Source organism: Lissotriton vulgaris, chromosome 2_1 (assembly GCF_964263255.1).
Source record: "Lissotriton vulgaris chromosome 2_1, aLisVul1.2, whole genome shotgun sequence".
Taxonomy (NCBI): Eukaryota; Metazoa; Chordata; class Amphibia; order Caudata; family Salamandridae; genus Lissotriton; species Lissotriton vulgaris.
In genome coordinates this window covers 1515088372-1515104090 of record NC_141687.1, presented here as the reverse complement: position 1 = coordinate 1515104090, position 15719 = coordinate 1515088372, and positions in this window count along the sequence as shown.

The following is a 15719-nucleotide window of genomic DNA, read 5'->3' as shown; positions in this document are numbered from 1 at the left end:
AAAGAGTCAATGGGTTCCGTCTCGCCCTGTCTTGCCTGGCGCAGCTTAAACCACTCGTAGTCAGGGTTCACCCTGGGGTCGAAGGACAGGTTCAATGCTCTGACCGCGGCGTCGTAGTCATGGTCACCACCCCGATCTGGTAGCATCTCGAAGAGTTCATAGAGTTCATCACCGCCATAGCACATGAGCAAGGAGCGTTTAACCTTGCCATCGGTCTCACGGACGCCAAAAAAGTAGTGCTCCAACCTCCCAATCCATAGACGCCATCTTGCCGCAGCCGTGGGGGGATCCGCAAGTTCGCTAAACGGAGGAAATGGTGCTGCGAGGCCATGCCCGGGGGGAGCCGGTGCAGCGGCCGCTGCAGCGCCTGGAGCAGGACCAGCGACTTGGGGCGGCACCGTGGCAGGAGGACCAGTGGGAGCAGGCGTTTGGGTCTGTGCAGGAGTCGCAGCCGTGGCACCGCCATCAGCAGGCTGTAGGCTCATGGTCGCAGGTGCGGGAGCACGTGGAGGAGCTCGTGAAGCAAGGCCAGGACAGGCCTGGAGGAGCAGGCGCGGCGAGGAGCAGGTCCCACGTGACAGGGGAGGTGGCGCCGGGTACCCGGACCGTGTATAGCAGACAGGTACAGGCCCAATGGATCAGGACCGCCAGGGGTGGGGCTCAGGTGGCCGTGGCAGCAAACGTGGTCTTTGGTGAACAGGAGCAGTGTGAATGAGGGCCGAACACACCCCCCGAGTGGAATATGCCGTCCGCCCGATGCGTGAGCAAACGCAGGGCTCTTCACACCGTCCGTCCGCCATATGCGTGAGCCGATGCAGGGCTTGCGCGAACCGGTGCGGTGTGCGCATGCGCGAGCCGAAGCTTCCAGCTCGGCCGCTGAGGACTGGGCGCGAGGGCCGAAAACCACCCCCCGAAGCGCCGGCGGCAGAGAGGAGCGCACACCGAAGCAGCAGGTAACTGCACGCCGTGCAGGAGTGTGGACGCAGGCGTGAGCGTCGGTGGGCCTCGGGAGGGCAGGCAGAGCGGTGGGTCGCAGACCGCAGCCTCGGAGAGGCGCGACCTCACCTGGTGCACCACGGCCTGGCGCAGTCCAAAATATGTGCACACGTGGCAGCGCCAACGCCGGGGGCCCGTCCGTGCAGGGCCCGGGCGCACTCGTGGGTGCAGGATGACAGGCACCGCTGTGTGGCGAGCCGTGGGTGACAGAGACCGCCTCGTCGCCAGTGTAGTGTCCGGAGACACAGGGGAAAGGGATGCCTAGGCCTCAGAGTGGGGCCTAACTATAACTGACAAATAATCACGCACACACTGTCTGCTGGTTAGGGCCAAAGACCTCGAGCGGTCTTCCGGCCATTTATTTATACCCAGGGGCTACCCCGCCCCTGAGGCGTATGCGTGCGTGTGTGCGTACGTGAACGGGCAGGGTGGCTCCGTTACTACAGGTGGTGGCACTACTAGAGTGGAGTGAGGTTGAGAAGAAGGCGGTAGCACCAGGGGTCGATATGGAGAAGGGGTTGAACGGAGAGGAGGAATGACTGGTTCGGGGAGAGTGAACCAAGCCCATGAGAGTATATGGGAGACGGGAAAGAGTTCAGGGAGATTCTCAGACGGTGAGAGGGTTCATACCGGGTGCCAGATTGGTAGTAAAGCTGAGGCAGCAGGCGGGGTAATTGCACGACCTGTCAGGTGGAGCAAAGAGGACTGGAAGGCTGAGTAGGACAAGTAAAGTAGGTGGGAGAGTACTGGGGTGAGAGGAAATGGCTATGGGTGCCAAAGCAGAGCTTGAAAGGAAACAGGGATGGGAGGAGAGCCAGCACACCGGCCTGTGGTTGGGTTCCAGATCAAGACATCGTTCCAGACTCTGGAAAGTCTACTGTGGCTCTCAGACCCTGGGAGGAAGCAACGACATGGTCTCAACCAGATGGCCTGAATGCAGCAATAGATGGGACCGGGAAGCGATGGAGAAAGTCTGGAGAGGCCTCAGGGACAGTAGGGAAAGGAAGGTCTGGTGGGGCCTCCTATGCATTGTCAGGAGTACGGTTTGGTGAAGTGGCCTCTGTAAGGCAAGTAAAACAGGCAAATGATGCTTGGTGGGATGAGGAGTTCATATCTCATACTACACGTGGGGACAGTGGCCCCGGTGCATCGTAAGGATTTCATGTTGGACTATGATAATGATCTAGAGGAAGTGGAATTGGTGGAGAGTGATCCAGAAAGTTTGAGAGACAGAGTGATGGGCTACAGGACTGGGATTAGGGGCAAGAGCATAGATAAAGAACCTCCTGCGAGTCTGGAAGTGGCACCAGGCAGTGCAAAGGAGGAGGCAAGATTGGCGAGGCAGCAACCTTTGGTGCAGGCACCGATAACACGTCCAGGCAATCGGTTGGATAAGAATCAAAAACCTGTCATAGTATCGACATGAGTAGATACAGGCGACATGCTGGTGGGGGGAGGGTGATGAGGCAGGACTGAGGAAGGGGATTTATGTAGTAGACAAAGGGGTCGGTTCAAATATTTTTTTTGCAATAGTTATTCACATTTGGGACAGGACAGCGACACATTACATGGATGACTTTTATTTGACTCCCCCCCATGCACCCCCCCCCCAGGCTCGACAGACTGTCAGCTGATGCTGAATAGTTTTAAAGAGTTGTTGGAGGATGTAGGACTACAGCTGGCAGATAAAGAAGACAGTAGGACCTGACACTGCTCTGTTTTTTTCTGGGGATTGAAAAGTATACATTAAAATGGAAGCGAGTTTGTCAGAAGACAAGAGGTGGGCAATGATAGTTCTACTGGATAACTTCCTGGTGAAGCAGAATGTGCATGTGCGGGAGGTGCAGATACTGCTATGACATTTGAATTTCATGTGCTGAGTGGTATGGGCAGGGGAACATTTTGCAGGAGACTGGGCTTGGCACTGGCAGGGGGAGCATGCCGCCCCAAAGGTGGAGACTGTCAGCAGGAGTGAAGGAAGATTTGAGTATGTGGCAAACATTTCTAGAGCAATTTAATGTATTTTGTTGTAGAGAGTCGGGTACAGGACAGAATAGGACATGCAGGTATTTTCTGATGGGGCCACGAGTTTGGCTTTGGTCTCTACTTGAGGGGGCTCTGGTGCGCAGAACAGTAGCCTCAGGCATGAAAGAAAGGAAGGAGGAGCATACTAATTCTGGAGTTTTTCCCATTGGTGGTGGCCTGCTTTGAATAGGGTTATCAAATTGCAGATAATGCAGTTCTGTTCAATGTGGAAAACATGGCGGTAGCGCATATGTTGAATAGACATTCAGCCAAAGACATGATGGTGCTTAGGCTGTTGAGGATCTTTGTATTGCGCTGCCTAAAGTGCAATATTTTCTTTAGAGCGAGTCATGTACCAGACATATACAATAACATAGCAGACTCTGTCTTGTTCGTAGTGGCTGAGTTTGTCGGGCCTAGCAGTGGGAGCAGACAGAGAAAAGACACTGATGTCACAGGAAATATGTCAGATAAAAGTCACAAGATTGGTGCTAGGCTCACTAGCACAGTCAACAAGATGAGCATATATGAAGGATTGGACAGAGATTTTGGCATCTGGGGGTGCAGCAGTGAGGGATAGAATAGGAGTGCCAGAGAGGTGAGGAGGCGGTACAGTTTCTCCTGGATATGGTAGACAAAGGTAATTCCATGGTTATAATTTCAGGTACGTTGGCAAGCATTGATTCATAGGTAAGCTGTTTTAGGGATACGGTCCCTCAGCAGGTGAGATGGGTAGAAAGCGATTGGCTGGGTGGGCTATAAAAACCCTCAATGGGGGAAAGAAACAAGGATTGCTAGTTGCTAGTGTGGTCGGTAGTATAGAAGGTGAAGGGGGGGTTGCCCTTTCTGTGTCATGATGCCTGCGAGGCAGAGCTGTTTGCTTTGTTTATGAGCTGAATGTTTTTTGGCACATTTCGAGTGTCTGAATTGTTGGAGGGTAGAGACGCTGGGGGACTAGGCTGTAACAATGTGTACAGAGACAGCATTGTGAAATAGTTAGAAAGGTCTAAAACTGCCCAACGGGCTATGGGTTCGACAGTTACATTAGAGGAATATCCTGTACAGTGGGTTTGTCCCGTGTAATCTGGGCTCAAAATTCAGACAGAAGACAGGAAGGGCTCAGGGTAGGTTCTTTCAGAATCAGGATGGATTTGATACAGCGGAAACAGTGTAATTTTATAATTATATATGATATCACTAATTTCAATATTTATACTGAATCTTTATAACCTGGTGTACGGGCCCACAAGAATAAAACAATCACTTAAAATTGTCAGGTCCTCTGATGGACCATTAAGTAGAGCTAATAGGGACTCGATAATGAAAATATGGATGATATTCCCGGTAAACAGTCATAATATCTATTCCAAAATATAGAATGGACATAATATCGAAGTAAAAATATAGAATGGACAAAATATCGAATGGACACAATGTAGTGGTTAAAAATATCGAATTTAAGGTAAGTAATATCGATTTTCAAAATATAGAAGTCAAAATATCGAAATATACAATATAGGCATTAAATATATCGATTTTATAATAATATCAATTTTTTTAAAGTGTTTTGTATGTTAGTATATGTGTGAAAAGTGTATATTAATTTTTGTAATGTATGTTTAATGTATTTTAAGTAATGAATTTTATGTTATTTAATTTTTGTGTAATTTAATTCTGTAGCGGGTTGTGGGTTTATAGGGGAATAGGGTGGGAAGTAATTTAATTGTAATTAATTAAATATTTTTGTTTATTTATTGGTATTCATTTTGAATTTATTGTTATTTTGTAATTGGTAATTAATTTTTATTAATTGCCAATTAATTTGTATTAATTGATTAATTGGTAATTATGTTAATTTTCTAAATTTATTTTCTGTAGCGGGTTGTGGGTTTATAGGGGAATAGGGTGGGAAGTAATTTATTTGTAATAAAGTAAATATTTTTTTCATTTGTTCGTATTGATTTTAAATTTATTGTTAATTAGTTTTTAATTGGTAATTAATTTCTATTAATTGGCAATTAATGTTTATTAATTGGTAATTATTTTGTATTAATTAAATATTTGATAAGTATGATAATTGTATTAATGTATTTTCTGTAGTGGGATGCGGGTTTATAGGGGATAGGGTGGGAAGTAATGTAATTGTAATTAATTACATATTAAAAATACTTTGTTGATAATTAATTTACTGTTCATTTTTAATTGGTATTAATTTTTATTATTAATTAGTTTTTGTTATTTAAAATTAATTCGTTGTTGAATAATTATGAATAGGTTATTAATTTTTAAAAACTAATATGTAGTTGTATTTCTAATTAATTATTTCATAATATTAAATTGGTTATTAATTTCAATTAATGTTTTATTGGTATTGATATTTAATATATTTTTAATAATATATTAAATCATTACTTTCCCTACTGTTAAACTCACTAGAGTGGGAATAGTAATTTTCACCCTCCCGCTATCCAACGCTTTCCCTACTGTTGCACTCTCTGGAGTGGGAATAGTATTTTTTACCCCTACGCTATCCAACACTTTCCCTACTGTTGCACTCTCTGGAGTGGGAATAGTCATTTTTACCCCTACGCTATCCAAAGCTTTCCCTACTGTTGCACTATCTGGAGTGGGAATAGTAATTTTCACACTCCCGCTATACAACGCTTTCCCTACTGTTGCACTCTCTGGAGTGGGGATAGTATTTTTTACCCCTATGCTATCCAATGCTTTCCCTACTGTTGTACTCTCTGGAGTGGAAATAGTAATTTATACCCTTCCAATATCCAACGCTTTCCCTACTGTTGCACTCTCTGGAGTGGGAATAGTAATTCTTACCCCTACGCTATCCAACGCTTTCCCTACTGTTGCACGCTCTGGAGTTGGAATAGTAATTTTTACCCTCCCGCTATCCAACGCTTTCCCTACTGTTGTACTTTCTGGAGTGGGAATAGTAATTTTTACCCTTATGCTATCCAACGCTTTCCCTACTGTTGCACTCTCTGGAGTGGGAATAGTAATTTTTACCCCTATGCTATCCAACGCCTTCCCTACTCTTGCACTCTCTGGAGTGGGAAAAGTATTTTTTACCCCTACGCTATCCAACGCTTTCCCTACTGTTGCACTCACTGGAGTGGGAATAGTATTTTTTACCCTCCCGCTATCCAACGCTTTCCCGACTGTTGCAGTCTCTGGAGTGGGAATAGTAATTTTTACCCTTACGCTATCCAACGCTTTCCCTACTGTTGCACTCACTGGAGTGGGAATAGTATTTTTTACCCCTACGCTATCCAACGCTTTCCCTACTGTTGCACTCACTGGCGTGGTAATATTAAATGTTACCCTCCTGCTATCCTACGGTAAAATATTGTACATTTTTTATTACTAACTTAAATTAATTATATCTTAATTTTAAGGTTATTTGAGTATTTATAAGTATGTTTTAGTTAATTATATTTATTATTTCATTAATTTTAAATTACTTTTAAGACATTTAAAAAAATTCGATATTTTGACTGACTATATTTTTTACAGACTATATTTTGGATTCGATATTTTTGTACTTACCTGTTTGTAGATAGGAATTCGATATTTTGGCATTCTATATTTTGGTGACTATATTTTGGTAAGTCTATATTTTGTCATTCTATATTATGTCAGTGATCCGATATTCCCTTCATGAGGACCTATAATAAAGGAAATACCTAACTAACAACATCTGTTATAATATGAATAAACTGTCAATAACTCAATAATAGAAGACAAACTCTGATAACTTATTAAGTCACTTTTATCTAATATTTCAGTATATAAATGGTCAATACACAAACACAATCAGAAACATTATACATTTCTGCATTTGTTCAAAATGTTACAGATAAATCACAAGTAAGAGAAATACAGTTTATAATGAATTCATCACAATATCAATGACATGTGTGAGTGGAGAGGAGAAGTGACAACAGAAATTCATTGCAGATATCAGAATGTAATTTTGATATTGTACGAACATAGATCAACGGAAACTAAAGCACAACGTTCAATAGTTGAAAAGCTAACCCTTCGGCTGAAAAGGTGTAGCTTAAGACAACATCACCAGCCGAGGTAGTGCAAAGGAAATCAGGACAGCCTTAGGTAGGTATAGCAAGACAGCAGCCAGCCAGAATAGCACAGAGAAACAGCAGCAAGGGCTATCCTCTCGTAAAGCAGCTACTTTAAAAAAGTATTTTTTATGCACTAGTAATTATACTCTAAATATTAAGGGACAGATTTACAATAACTGGCGTATCCCTGCATATCAGTAGGGATGCGCCAGTTATTGTGCGCCACGGCTCCACCACCATGGATGCGCCGCATTTACAATGCGGCGCACCATGAGGCAAAAGTGGCACATATGGGTGACGCATCTGTGCCGTAGTAAAGGCGGCGGATTGCTGGAGTTGCGTCGCTCCAGCACGATTTTGAGGCCTTCATTGGAAAAACCATGAACTGCAACCCAACAGTTTTTCTAGGAAATAAAACACACTTCATCATAAATTAAATATAAAGAAAACACATTAGTAACCATTATGGCAAAGATTCATTATTCTGATTAAGCCCATAAGCATAATCTAATTAAACTCATTCATAATTATTATGTTGCTCTCATGTTATGAAAATAGGAAAAATAAGCATTTCACAAAACATTTTCCATAAGCATTTTTGTCATTATTATTTCATAATTCTACATGAAAGCTTTTTAAAATGCATCATTTTATTTCAGTTTTCTCTCCCTCGTTATGTTTTTGGTTCACATAAAGAAAATAACTTTCATTTTTACACATGTTGTGCTTTGTCTTGCACTTTTCACGTAAACTTATTAAAAGTCACCCGTGTCAATAATCTTAACACCATTAGTCATTTGTTTTCTTAATAACACAAATATGAGTAGATTTGTTCAAGCAGGATTTAAATTCGCAAAAATCATGCTTCATCAGATCTAATGGGACGTCTTTTCAATTGTTAAGCAGTACTAAAGAAAGCAGCAGTGTGCTGGGTTTGCCACCATCAGAATTTGTCATTCATTCATTCCTCATAAGGGCGGCCACAGAGGCAGGCAGGAGAGGTTGGTTTGCAGTCAGGATATAAGAATTGGGTAGGTGGTATTCAAATAGCTTTAAAAGATATGTGAGGGAGGCGGGGAGGAAGACATTTCACAATTAATTGAATTTATGCTGTTTCTCATAGGCTCAGTACTGCTCCTGGACTGAGAAAAAGTACTATTTTTGGCCATTAATTTACTAAAGTGGCAGAGGAAAAAGCTTTAAGGCAACAACATGGAATTCAGGGGAATATTTACAAAGAAGTGGTGGATTGAGGCCTTAGCTGTCATGGCTTAACGCCTCACTCAGCTACTTCAGAAACGCAAGGCTGCACCATATTTACAAAAATATAGTGCAGCCTTGCGTGTCTCCCTGTGCTGGTGCACTGTAGCGCCAATGCAGGCACCATAGTGCAAGGTTGTCTGCGTGCAGAGGAAGAATGTTTATGTACAGGAAGGTCCCCCTTCCTGCGAATAAACAATCTTGAAATGCCATTTTGTCACTTCTATGTGTGCTGCTTAATGCAGCACTCATGGAAGTTACAAAATGTCATTTTTTTAAGGATTCTTTATGTGCAGGAAGGGTTGCCTTCCTGAACATAAACATGCCAAGGCGTTTTGCTTTTTCCATGTGTGCTGCACAAGGCAGCACACATAGAAAAAGCAAAACGAGGAGAAATAAAGCATTTCTCCTTGTTTCGCCAAGTTAAGACCAGGTTTTCCTTGGTATTAATTATGGCGTTGCCTCCTATTTACGCAGCCCTTGTAAATAGCCAGACACCCAAATGCTTTTTGGATAAAAGATAAGAGATACCCATGTATAAACTAACTCCATTTGTAGTAAATGTATTAACAGATATTAAATAGTTAAGTCAAAGACAGAAATATATATAATATAGCTATGACGCTTAACAGGTTACACAAACAACAAGGAAAATAATACAGTGTGTAATAGAACAAAGTGGCTCAGGGAGAAATTTTACAAAAAAGGGAGAAGTTCAGGACAAAACAGAAACAACACAAAGCATAAATGCGTCCTCTTCATTTAGTGCCACATATGTGCGTCAACAGTGTTTCGACCATAATGCAGTAAGATGGTCATCATCAGGACAGAGCAATACATGTGAGCGCATCCAAGAAAATTTGGTAAAACATCTATTGTCACAGTGGGTCCAAACGGAAGAATAGGAGTCTAAGTAAATAATATTCAATCCAAAATTGTCACTATGTGGTTAACTTCATGTCCCTCTGTTAATCAAACACGGAATGTGGCATATCCAAAAAGTTGGTAATCTGCAGTTGGGAATCTGTGAACACACAGCCAAGTATATGGTCATTTGTTTTTTTCGAAATGGGCAAAGCTTCAATATATAGCAAGGACCTGATGTATATATGCACAAGCCAGTCCAAGGAGATCAGGCAGAAAACGTGTCCATGCTGGTTATCTCAATCATGTAGGGAGCGGGAACAGAACTTTATATCAAGCAATCAGTGCAATGGTGTCTGCATGCAGGGGAGGATTGTTTAGTGTAGGAAGGTGTCCCTTCCTGCACAAAAACAATACTGAAATGTCATTTTGTCACTTTCATGTGTGCTGCTTAATGCAGCCCACATGAAAGTCACAAAATGTCATTAAAAAAAATATTGTTTATGTACAGGAAGGTGTACCTTCCTGTACATAAACAATCAATGACATTTTGCTTTTTCCATGTGTGCTGCACAAAGCAGCACACATGGAAAAAGCATAAAAAAGGAGAAATAATGCATTTCTCCTTGTTTTGCCAACTTAAGGCCAGGTATTACGGCAACACCCACTGCCCACCCCAAGGGGGCCTTTTTTACAAAGCAGCATTAAGTCACGTTAAGTGGCTTAACGCTGCTTTGTAAATAAAGCTAAGCCTGCTATCGCCGATAGGGGTTTGTACATATTCCCCATGGTTCTTATGGACGGGAGTGATTATGATAGAGAAATATATATATATCCAACTTGGGGTTTCCTCTTATCATAGCAAACTGGGACACAACCCTATAATGGAGATTCCAAAACACAATGACATACGTCCTGAACACTGGCATAGCATGGGATAAAATGCACATAAACAGGCGACCCCCTACAACAAGTTCCTGAGGCAGGGATAACAGACAACAATAGTGTAGCTCCTCAGGCAGCTAATATAGTTACTATCTAACACAGTTATTCATAATAAACAGAGCTCATGACCATATGAATATAGAAAAATATCATAAATATTTTATTATCACAAATTCAGTCAACCTATCATAATATATACATGGTTATAAATAGAATATGACTCTAAAACAATACAATCAGATCACACACACCTCTCATAACCCATAGTCATCCACAAATTTGCCAATTACTCCAACATACAGACAACTGTAAAACATTTGAATTCCAGTTCATTACTTATTGTATGTATTCTTAATCAGACCCAACAGGATTTCACGATTTCGTGATTGGCAAAAAAATCACAAAATCAGCAGTTTTGTAAAAATGGCACAATTTTTACAAAACTGCCCGCAAAATTTTAAAATTCTTTTTTTTTAATAAAGGGTTGTGAAAACATATGTCGGCAGTCTTACTTCAGAGAACACTGAACACTAGCATGTTAAAACCATCATTCATGTCACCTCACACGAGTGCTGTTTCTCTGGTAGTGGTTTACTTACTGCAGACTATATCTAGCACTTTTCCTTATTTCAAAGCATGGCCCAAACTGCAGTAGGTGGTGGCACGGCTGTACAATGGAATTTAGAAAGATTTGTTGCTACTGTTATGAGGCACTCTTGTGGGTTGTGATACATGGATAGAAATGTAGATACACAAGCAAGTTGCATGCCCAGCATGCAGTGTGCAAAGGTGTGTATGGCCCTAGCAGCAATGTCAAAGGTGGGCATGAGCCTCTCAGCCAATGACAAACAATGTACATATATCCTTCAGACAGAAGTAGTGTTGTATATCCTTGAGGTTGGCATCCAAGAACAGTGAGAGTAGGCATGTGTGTCGAGGCACGTCAGACCTTTAACTGATGTATTCATGACTATCACCAACCACCATTGATCTACATGTCCTACATGATGATGACAGTGTCACTCTGACAGTGAAGGGCATCAACCCTCCACGACTTAGATTGCCCTTCTTCCACCACCACAGCCATTAAATAGCCACACCACAGTAGACTTAAGCACACACAGCGGGAGTCAGTATCACAGCCAGGTTCCATAAGATATGATTTGTCATAGCTTTCACTTTTAGATAGTGGAATTATTTTAAATATAGATTGCTTCCACTTTGTCATTTGAATAATCACATTTGAATTTATAATTCTGTTTTATGCAAGACATCATTGCTAATTCATCCAGTGCGCTGTACTCTCACTAGTCTATCTGTAGAACAAGACATCTCTTACCGGCGGCAGTGTGGTGCAGCAACAGGAAAATTGTGGAGTATCTTGCATCCATCTTCGGTACCGAGAAGGGTAAGTAAGAACCCCACATAGGGTCGCAGGCTTCGTAGAGGATGGGAACATGGTACTGGTGCCTCCGGAGGCCTTATGGTGTGAGGAAGCTTGCAGTACAGAAGCAGGCAAAGGAGAGGGAAAGGAGAGATTGGCCCTTACTGTAGAGCAAGAGGATTGGGGCACGCTGGGAGTTTCTGAGGAGGTAGAATGGAGGCACTGGTGGGGCAAGTGCGGTGGTGTCAGCATTTAAAGGAGAGAGGCTGGAAACAGTTGAAATATCCACAGAGGGCCATTACATTGGGTAGTGTTACCATATGTTGCAACCAGCTCTTAGGAGCCCCTTAACTGGTGTCATATACCATATAAAACGCATGGTCAGCAGAGTGTGTACAGCTTGTGAAAGAGAATCACAGGGTCTGTGCGTTGGTCGCCTAAAGACCATGAGAGAGTGGATGCGAGATAGCGGGTACATGGTCTAGGAGGGGGAGACGTACTGACATTGGCGATGGCATCTATTTTCTTTGTTCTGTCTGTTAAGGGGAGCTTTAATTTATCAGCATGTCAGAAATGGTAGGATAGCTTGCTATGCCAGGTAATAGAATGTGGATACTGACAAGGCTGCATTTTAGTCAAACATCTGTTATGTACAGAGGCAAACACTTGATGGAACAACACATGTTTAGGTTTGTCTCGATTTGAAGTGGTTATGTTCTCTGTTGGATTTTGCCATATAATTATTTGCTTTCTGTAGTGTATTGCATTCCGTGTTCCTCTCAGACTTTAGTTTTGGAGGTTTTGTGGATTATGAGTAGAATTATGCAGCAGGAGACAAACAAATTATGCAGCATGGTTGACTAAATTAACCAGCAAGAAAAGACAACTGTGGATAGTATTGCTTCATTTGGTCACACAATATCTTATCACAGGTTCCTTTATCAAAATGAGGGAGTGAGAAGTATTAAAGATTGTTGCCGACACTGCCCAAGTTCATACGATTTATCAGTATAGAGTGGACCCACTATCAATAATTCTTCTCTCACTAAGTCCCTAAGGGTCATATGTAGGTAGCCAAATACCGGTTGGTAACGGCCGAAATTCCGTAAATTTTCCGTTACCAAACGTTATTCAGGCATTTGAGATGTAGGAGGCTAAATTTAAGGATTTCGGTAAATATGAATCAGTAAATACTGATTCATCATTGCCGAATCAGTATTTACTGAATCCTTATTTACCGAATCGGTAAATAAGAAAAATGAGAATAGAGATGTAAGTAACTTTAAAAATACAGAATTTTATGAAATTCAGTATTTAAGAGTCAGTAATTACCATGGATTGAAAGCAGGTGGTAACCAGGTGCAGGCCATAAAACAGGCCCCAAAAATGCAACAGTGTGATCAGAATGGTGGCTTTCTATGTGATAGCAAGGCGGCTACGGCTACAGGCTGCAGGAGAGAGGCACTGGAGACGGGAGGAGCAAGTCTACAGACAGCGGATCACACTCTTCCAACTTACTGAGGCAGAGATCCATGAAAGGTACAGGCTACACCCCCACACCATCCTGGAATTGATAAAGGACCTGCAGCCACTCTTGGAGCACCCAACACCAAGAGTGCACGCCATACCACCACATGTGCAGGTGCTCTGTAGCCTACACCTGCTTGCATCTGGCAGTTACCAGGGGTGATAGATGCGATAGATGGGGTGTCCCAGAGCTGCCTGTCCCATTTCTTCAGGAAGTTCCTGGCGGCCATGATGCAGAGAATGCATCATTACATCAGCTTCCCTGACACACATGCGGAACTGCTGAAGACCAAGACTGACTTTTACCAAATAGCACAGTTCCCACACGTGAGTGGCTGCATTGATGGCACACACATCCCAATCTGCCCACCTGCAGCCACTGAGTAAATCTACAGGAACAGAAAGTCCACACACTCAATAAATGTGCAGGTATTCTGTGACGCTGCAAACATAATCACAGACATTGTGGCCAAATTCCCAGGAAGCACCCACGACTCCTACAGCGGGGGAATTCGGAGAAGGATACCTGCTAGGTAAAACACTGTGACACACCCAGATAGATATTGCAGATGTAGGTGTTGTTGTGCATGTGAGTAATGGCTCTCTCTTTTCCACATAGGTGACAGCGCATATGCCGTCCGCTCATTCATCCTCACTCCCTACCTGAACCCATCAACCCCGAGTGGGTTCCACTGCCTCCACAAAAACGTAGGCGCACGTCAGTACTCACCCATAATCTGCTGTAAAATAATTGCAACTTGGTAATGCTGCACAACCTTGCCACTAGGAAAGGAACAGCAGTAGAATTAACAGATATTGAGGATAATGATGATGAAGATGCACAGCCTGAGCCCAACACAGCAGGAGTGGCGCCAGCAGCAGATGGGAGACAGAGACGGGCAGGGATCACACACAACTATTTCTAAGTAAGTAAGGAGACACAGCCAGGTGTTGCATGTACATGACGTAGTTTAATAACTGGGCACTACGACAAAGAACAAACCAAATGGTGACAACCTTAATAGGTAGTCATGGGTTACTTCACCCTAAATATGTTCAAGAATGTGATGGCAGCGTTAACGTCTACGCCCACGCACAACACTGCTGGATGCCTGCAGCTGGCCTTCCTTACTGTCTGCTTAGCCAGGGCCCACAGCATGCCGCCTTCTGCTCCTCCGGGTATCTGGGACGGGGGGGGTAATGCTGCTACTGCTGGTGGTCTCATCACTCTCCCCCACACCTAGTGCACCAGCGTTGGCTGACTGGGTGGTCAGCAGCACTTCGAGTGCGGTTGTCACCTTCCCCATCCCCCTGGTAACATCAGTGCAGCAGTGCACAAGCCCCACCTGCATTGCCACCGAGCACCTGCAGAGCAGGGAAATGGCAGTTGCCAGGCGGTTCACTGCCTTGGTGTGCTGCTCAATGTACTGCCTCTCCCCGCGCCTTCTTGCCTTGTCCTCGTCCAGTTTGTCACAAAGTATCAGAGACTGGGACATGTCCTGCATGCCTTCTGCCATCTCCTTGTTGCCCTCCGCCATAGAGATGATGCCCCTGTCAATATTAACCATGTTCTGGTTTAGGTGCCGCATTTGTCTTTGAACAGACTGTATCGCCTTTCCCTGCAGGTGCTGCACCTTGACCATACTGGCCTCCAGCCCTCCGAAGACCCCAGCATCCTGCCAACTTGGGCTGTGCTCCTGTGCCCTGCAGCAACTCGTACCTGTGTGCACACCCTCGGAGGAGGACTGCAGCCCAGGATTTGTTTCCTCCAGTGGATGAGTTGGTGTGTCACCCCCCATGTGTCCTCAGATGTCGACTCCATGACATGGCGAGTGGCAACAGCATGCCTCCTGGGCCTTACCACTACAGGTGATGTTGCTGCTGGTGAGGCTGACAGATCTTGTGAGGACTGCTGTGGTGGTGAGTCAATCAGCAGTGTTGATGCTGGCTCTGCTGTTGCGGCTGGCTCTGGTGGTGAGCTGCCTGTGGTGTTGGTGCCGGTGGTGGTTGAGTGCTGTGACCTGCACTTGTGCTGGCATCCTCAGTTCTACCCTTACGAGGTGCCCTTCCCTCCTTCTCCTGCGCTGTCCTGCACAATAACTCTTGTGTGGACAGATATGGACATTAGCTCAGTGGTCCTGCAGCCCTGCATTTCAATCTTAAATTACAATCCTGTCACACTATCTCAATGTCCTCTTCTGCTTCTGACTGATGTGTGTGGCATGCCTTATTGTTTAGTTGGATGACTGTCATGATGGGGGTTTCACTGACTACATCTCCCATAATGCATTGCTGTTGTATACTAAAACCTGTACTGGAGTGTGAGTCACACAGCCACATTGGGGAATGGGGATAGGGAAGGGAGGAGGATTGCTGTGCATGCTTCTTACCTTGTTTTGTGGCAGCTCTGGCTGAGCTGTCTGCATCCTCGATTCCAGACACACTCTCGGGCTCCAGGGTGGACTCAACCAGCTGCTCCAGGTCAGTGAGGGCAGGTGCCCTGCTCCTTCCTCCCCCTGTTTCACTGGCCTCTTTCCTCTGTGCAGCCAGCTTCTTCTTGGTAATGATCCGAAGATCATACCACCTTTTTTTGAGGTCATCTGTGTCACGTGGGCTCA